Source organism: Monopterus albus, unplaced genomic scaffold, assembly GCF_001952655.1.
Source record: "Monopterus albus unplaced genomic scaffold, M_albus_1.0 scaffold16.1, whole genome shotgun sequence".
Taxonomy (NCBI): Eukaryota; Metazoa; Chordata; class Actinopteri; order Synbranchiformes; family Synbranchidae; genus Monopterus; species Monopterus albus.
In genome coordinates, this window is record NW_018127896.1 from 4,582,675 (window position 1) to 4,589,592 (window position 6,918).

Sequence of the window (6,918 nt, forward strand, 5' to 3'; positions counted from 1 at the left end):
CTGAAATGATGAAAAGCAGTTTTTGAACAGTCTAAAGAAAATCACCAGCAGCCCTGTTGGGTTCTTAAGTGAAACAAAAGTCTAGTCTGACTTTTTGAGGCATTTTATGCTGGTTGCTGGATCTTAAAGGCTCATGCTCCCTGTGTTCTACAGCCAGCTGCAGTGCAGATTTATGGTTAGAACATCTAAAAGTTGCAAGAAGATGACTTCACTCTGCTCTTTGCTCCTGAAATGTGCTTTAATAATGTGACCACACACCATATTCTAATACTACAGAAACAAAAATAAACAGTGAATTTTTCCCAGAACCTTGTGCAAAATCAGAATTGCTCATTGTACTTTCTGTAATTTAGGTAATCCAGTGCTCAAAATCTTTTAAATACCCAGCAATCTGATTAAGTGTAAAAGTTTTCTGAATGTCCTACATGTATCTCCTTGTTTGTTTTAACAGGGGGAGACTGACAGAAAGACAGAGAAAGGCCTGCTGTTTTGTGCACGGGCACACTCTAGCAACATTACTTACAGGATAACAAATTGATTACAAGTGACCTTTACCCTGTACATGTACCTCCCCTCTCCCTCCCATATTGTCTGCGGATCAGTGCGTACATGATTTTGCAGTTCCAGATCATTCCATAAGTGCTGAGCATTAGAAGTGAGAGGATTGGCTGGTTTAATCTCACTCTGGTGGTTAGGGAGCATTCAGTTAAGTTAATACGGTCATAGGTGTGCATATGGCTGAATGCCCATATAGCGCTGCACTCCAGTGAAGCACAGCTCTGCAGGGAAATCAATACTCTAAGTCAGGGTACTATAGCACGTTTAGCAGGACAGCAAAACAGGGCTATTGTTTTTCTTAATGGAGCTTAGGCTTCCTCAGGATGAAGATGAACAAATTAACAATAAACAATCTGGTACCAGTGTCTATTAAAGCATAGCTTCTGCAAGAATTTAAGTAGGTTGTAACTAAGGGCTTTATAAACGATCAATAAACCATTCACTAATGCTCATAGATCATTAATGAGGGGGAATCTGAGTTGTGATAAAATTATTTGGCTGGTTTATATCTTCCATCAGCATACGTTGCTTTTAATTCGTCTGGAATACCTCAAGCATGCATTTTGGCATATTACATTTACTTATTGGCATTTATCAATTAAAATGTGAGAAACCCAAGACCCTTTGTGTAGCACTACTGACATTTAAAATGGCAAACATTAGAAAGTGAGAAAATCGTGACCTTTAAGAGTCCCTAACATAATTGCAGATTTAATTAACTTCACAACTGTAATCCATTAAGTTTTTTTGTCATTAAACCTGAAAAATCCCCCTGTTATTAATGGTTTACCACTGGTTTGTTAAGTTTTTATTTAAAAGTTTTAACAGTTAATATTGTGTTTGCTATAATTAAAAAAACAGCTAGTAAATAACTCATTAGAAAGTGATATTGTTAATGTCATTAATGCTCCCACTAATGACCAGCCTTGAGTTTGACATGAATGATATTCACCTAGCACCATCTAATGTTAATGACACACCCACACAACCTCAGCCAGACTTTGTATTTAGTGCTACTTCACAGTTGTTAGAATGCTTAAACACTAAATTAATATGGTGAACATTATACAAACTTAACATCAGCATGTTAGCATTTAGCTCAAAGCTCTGCTCTAGTTACAGCCTCATAGAGCAGAATGCATGCCTACAGACTTGTGGTCATATTTTGTTCTGTCTTGGAGTTTGTGTCTTCCAGATGCATGTAAGACAGCTTCTTCTGACTCATCCCCTGATTGTGTCAAAGCAATAGACAGAAAATGTTGCAGACAGGCTGAGATGGCACCCAACATCACAACCCTTGCCATGACCTCCATACGCAGTCTGTTTTCAATATGTATGTTGTCTGAAGTCACCAGTGATTTTCAACGGATGTAACAATGATGGAATCTGACAGGTGACACATGTTAGGTGAGAAGATGGATGATATGATGCTCAGACCTTGAAAGAACAAGTTTGAAAATGCTTTCACACACACACATTCACTTTTGGTGGCAGCCTACTTCGATGCACACACCTGCTGCCTGGGTTCATCACTCAGTAATAGTGAATGACAGGTTCAACAGGGTAAGAGTGATACGAACAGCATTTGGAAATAGTGATCTGATAAATTTTAAACCTAAATTCAGAAACATTTCTCCTGGTTTACCTTGATCAGATCTGTGACAGACAGTGAGTGCTGTGTCCTCAAAAAACAGGACGAAATCTTGTCGAGTTTTGCTGTGTATGTGTGCACGTCCCTTTTTTTTTTTTTTTACAAATGTCTGTCCATGTTTATTTGATTATCTGTGCCCTTGCTTGTTTGACATGGTGCCATTTGTGTCCATAAAGACACATCTTGGTGTATAGCATCCCAGTGGGAGGCCCTACACATACATAAGCAGCTGCTACTCTAGCCTTGCAGTTGACTGACAGGAAAAGAAACAGGTTGGAGCAACCGAGGGATACCACAATCCTCGACTGTGGCAGCCAACTCCAGCTTCAATTCTCCTCTTCTTTTCCATTTGTTTGTCTGCTTGTTGCTTCAGGTCTGTGTCCAACTGTTTGTCATTCTCAGAAAAACCTCCAAATTTCACTGAAAAACATCATCTATGATGTTTGTTTGACTTTCAATGATGCCTATATAAGAGAGCTACAGTAGGTGTGGGTTCATTCCCATTGTCTCCTCATGTCTGCACCTCGGACTATTCCCTCAGATCAGACAGCCAGTGATGGATGACTTAATTAAGGTGAAAGACAATGAGTGAGTGCTTTTCATTGTGTTTGGTCTCAGCGGTTTGTGACCAAAAAATAACAATTACTCTTTTAAAACGGGTCTCTTGGGGAAATGACACATATATCATTTAAAGACATCTATCAGGTCCCACTGAAATAATATACACACATGTACATCTTTAGCATTTAGATGGAACAGTCAGATGTGCCATTGTTTATATTTTATGTACATTTGACCTGCTTTAACTTCAGAATGGTTTGTTAATTGCTAATTTACTCATACATCTGTTTTTATGAAAAGCCTTGTTTACTCACAGTAAAAGGACAAGAGGATTATTTTGGTCTTTTCAGAGACCTTCCACAGTTTGAAAAATCCTTGGTGTTACTGTCGCAATTATAACTAAGAGCAGCAGCATCAGACATCAACACCATCACACTGTCATCATCATCATCATCATCTACAGAACACCTTACCCACACACAGCTGAGTACATGCTATGCCCACACAACCTTGCAGTGCCAGTAGGCTTGTTAGAGATGCACTTTGCCTCGCCTGGTAAGCAGATGAGAGCAGGCAGCGGCAGCGGGGGGGCTGCAACAAAAACCTGCAGTTAAGACGGGCAGTTTAGGAGCATAGATATAGGCCCGTGGTTTCCACCAGCCTTCAGTCTGTACACGAAGTCACAGATACATTCACATCCCATTAGAGCTGATCCTGATTTAATAAAATGTCATACAACCACAGGTTTCAGCTTCTACTTAGGGTCCAAACAGTTACTGTTTTAATGTCATTTTTTGATATGACAAGGAGGGTGATAACATGCTGATCACTGCTGATCTCCATACTATTATTCAAAAACTGTGCATGAAAATGTATACAGGCTACATTTCTCATACAAAGCAGACATCATATCAGTTTGCTGCTGCATTTGAGCTGACCAGGCTTGATTTGATATGAAACTGCATAAATAAATTCATAGCCATTGTTGATCTGTCAGACATTTAGCCTCCCACTGCTTCACCTCTGAAAGAATCTTCACTTCCAACTTCCCAAAGGCTTTTGTGTCACTTAATACATCAGGAATTAAATCAGTAATGTTCATATTGTAGAGCAAAACTATTACAGATTGTCTAGAATCTATGAGAACAACAGTATATGTAATGTACTATAAGCTGACAGTATTCAGTTTCTCTGATAAAAGTCACCATCAATCATCATCACATTTTATTCTCTTAAAATATAAACTTTCCCAGTGAAAATACCAACTAATAAAATCACAATTGCTGCAGTTATACAACAATTATATAACTTATCCTTAGACCCTTAGACTGGATAAGAAAAACTCCCAGAAAAGCCTTATTAACTGTTTGGCAGTATTAGGTAGATATAATGCAATCAGATGGGAAGAATATGAAGCCTGAAAGAATTACAACAGATAGAGCCTGAGCCACACAACCTCCTCTCTATTACATTCTAGTAGCAACTGTGCTAGTGTGTGGGCTTTCATAAAAACTCTGAAGATGAGAGTGTTGAAATGTTGTGTGATGCCCTTGAAAAGAAATGATAACCCAGTATTATCATTTATCAAATTTGAGTGGTGATATAATCTTATTATATTGTCACTGGGTAGATTAATTTGTCCAAATTAATGAATCTGTGTAAAACTGTAATTAAAAACAAAAACATTTGTTGAAGTTCAAGGCACTGGTAGAGGGCGCAGGTGGTGCGGCCGCACGCAGGCATGCGGTGTGAATGTCCAAAGAATGTAAAACAACACTGTACAGCAATGCAATAATGATTTTCCCTTCACATATGGCTGCATTTGCATCACCCAGAGAAGGACCTAAATCACCCACCCACCGGCTTTCACTAAAGTAGAACTGTAGCTACAGAAAAATGCTTACAGCCATACAAAATGTTCAAAAGTAGTTGGAAGCAACAAGTGAGGTCTGCACACAAAGCATCTTCCGAACATTTAATACCAACTCTTACCACGATACAAAAAATTTATAAATCAGAGCATGGTCACATGACCTCCACATTTCATCACATGACTAAAGGCCTGTCCATAGATTGCACTTCCAGTAAAGTGCAGCTTCTTTTCTCTTTATCAGAACGTGTGTTGTCATGAGTTTTTTTTTTATATGCAGTGAGTTGCCACCATATGTTGTGAAGAGGATTTTTGTGCTTCTCTGGGATTTGTTTTTGACAGTGTCGCTCCCCTACTGTTTCCAATGAGCTTCATTCACAGACGATATGAACCTGTTCAGAGAAGTGAGCTTTGGAGTACAAAGTATCAAAATCTAAGAAACTGGATCACTAACCAAGAAGACACTCTGGCTACAGCAGCAGTCACATGCCTAGGTGAGTTCAGTCATTGTTTCTTTGTGTCTGATGCAGCTGTGCATGTTTACTTTAGGCACTGTCCAGAACTGCTGAGTTGCACTGTAACTGTTGATGTACTCATGATGATGTTTATTTGGTTTATTCAACTACATGCATGTGTAATATGACACAGTAGCACTCCATTCTGCTGCTGGTTTAATTATATTCATGCCAATCACAGTGTCCATAGACGTTTTGTTTGTCGTTGGTTATTTTTGTTTGTGTGGCTGTTGTGTTATTCTAGTGATGCTACACTGAGGAAGATGGTGGTATATTTGTAAATGGTAGTCCAGTGTGTGCACAGCTTACCAAGTGTCCATTTAGAAAAACTGAATTATGGTTCAAGGGCCCAGTGGTTCAGTTTCTACCCAGGCCTGCAGCCATGTTGCTCTGCTACTGGTTCAAGGTCAGGCTCATATTTCACTTGTAACTACCAAATCTAAAATGTGTGTCTCTCTGAATCCTGCAGGTTTAGCTTCACTGCTGTAGTTCTGTGTATTATCAGTTCTGGTTTTTTATTTATTTATTTTGCTGCAACATCCCTACACAGTTTCTGCTAAGTACACATATGCAACAGTCCCTTAACAAACTAGTGAATGCAAAGTTCATCCAAGGCTGAGGTGCCTGGTGCAGGCACAGCCTTGAGCTGTTGGACAGTGAGCAGCTCCAGAGAAGCTAGTGGTGCTCCATTGCCTTTTAAGAGCACTAGCATTCTAATTAGCCTCCTCCTTTTAGAGCTTCTTGCTGTCCCACTATTTTTCTTTCCTCTGAATCCATTCTCTCTGTCTTTTCATTATTTCTGCCATTCATCCAAAATTTCACTCTCCCTTTCCCCACTGCCCCCTGTCCCTCTTTCTCCATCCATGTTTCTTGTCTTTCTATCCATTTGTATTATCCTTTAAATAATTCCCTCTGTATTGAGTCAGATGGCTGTTTTTTTCCCCATCTGAAAGCACAAGCCTTGAAGTTCTCATTCCTGGCAGCACTTGTTTTGCACTAGTGCTTCATCCTTCTTTTTGTTTTCTGTCTTTCCTCTGTTGTCAAGAGATTCTGCTTGCTGACACCACGTGGGATTACAGTCCTCCCACTTTTAATCTGCTGCCAAGAGACATGTGCTGTGTGTACTTTTGTCTTTTTGCAAACCATACTGTATGTGGCCATTGTGTCCACCTCTGGCCCTGTCATGTTGCTGGTCACACTCAGTCATTGAGACATTTGTTACAGTGTTCTTTTCTCTCTACAAACACAAGGTCAGTCTGGCACAAAGTCTTACATAAACAATAATTATAACATGTTTCCCTTGATGTTTGTGAATGTGAATGGACATTCTGTGCTTCTATGTTGAGCCGCTAGTTACACACCAAAACTTGGCTCAGCCTTTTTTTCTGAGAGACTGCTGAAACATTAGTATGTTAGTTTGCATCGAGTCAGATTCACCTTTTTTGCCACGTAAAACTGCATTTTAAATTTCTTTTCCTCTGCCTTCATTAAAATTCAATAAGGTGATTTTTATTTTATTACATTTTTTTAAGCATAGTGCTGTTGTCTGTCTGAGCACAGCCTAAATCACCAACCAGATTTTTACTTCTTTATTCGACCATGAATAAATGATTGTTTCAGATGAATTTCTGATGGCACTCTTTTGACATAGCCATCCATCACTGTCACTTTTTTCAAATAGTAACAATAAAAAATAAACAGTCCACCCACATTTATAAAATGACCAGGTGACATGGACTGTTTCTCCATCACTTCAGTCACTC

General features: G+C 39.1%; 1 long non-coding RNA gene across 1 annotated transcript in view; it reads left to right on the top strand.

The window, feature by feature from the left end:
* The first annotated feature begins 4,828 nt into the window (after positions 1–4,828).
* LOC109955615 (uncharacterized) overlaps positions 4,829–6,918 on the top strand; it is a 69,418-nt gene continuing 67,328 nt past the window's right edge. The window contains exon 1 of the long non-coding RNA XR_002274293.1: positions 4,829–5,134. This is a non-coding gene — a long non-coding RNA (uncharacterized LOC109955615). The remainder of the gene's footprint in view (positions 5,135–6,918) is intronic.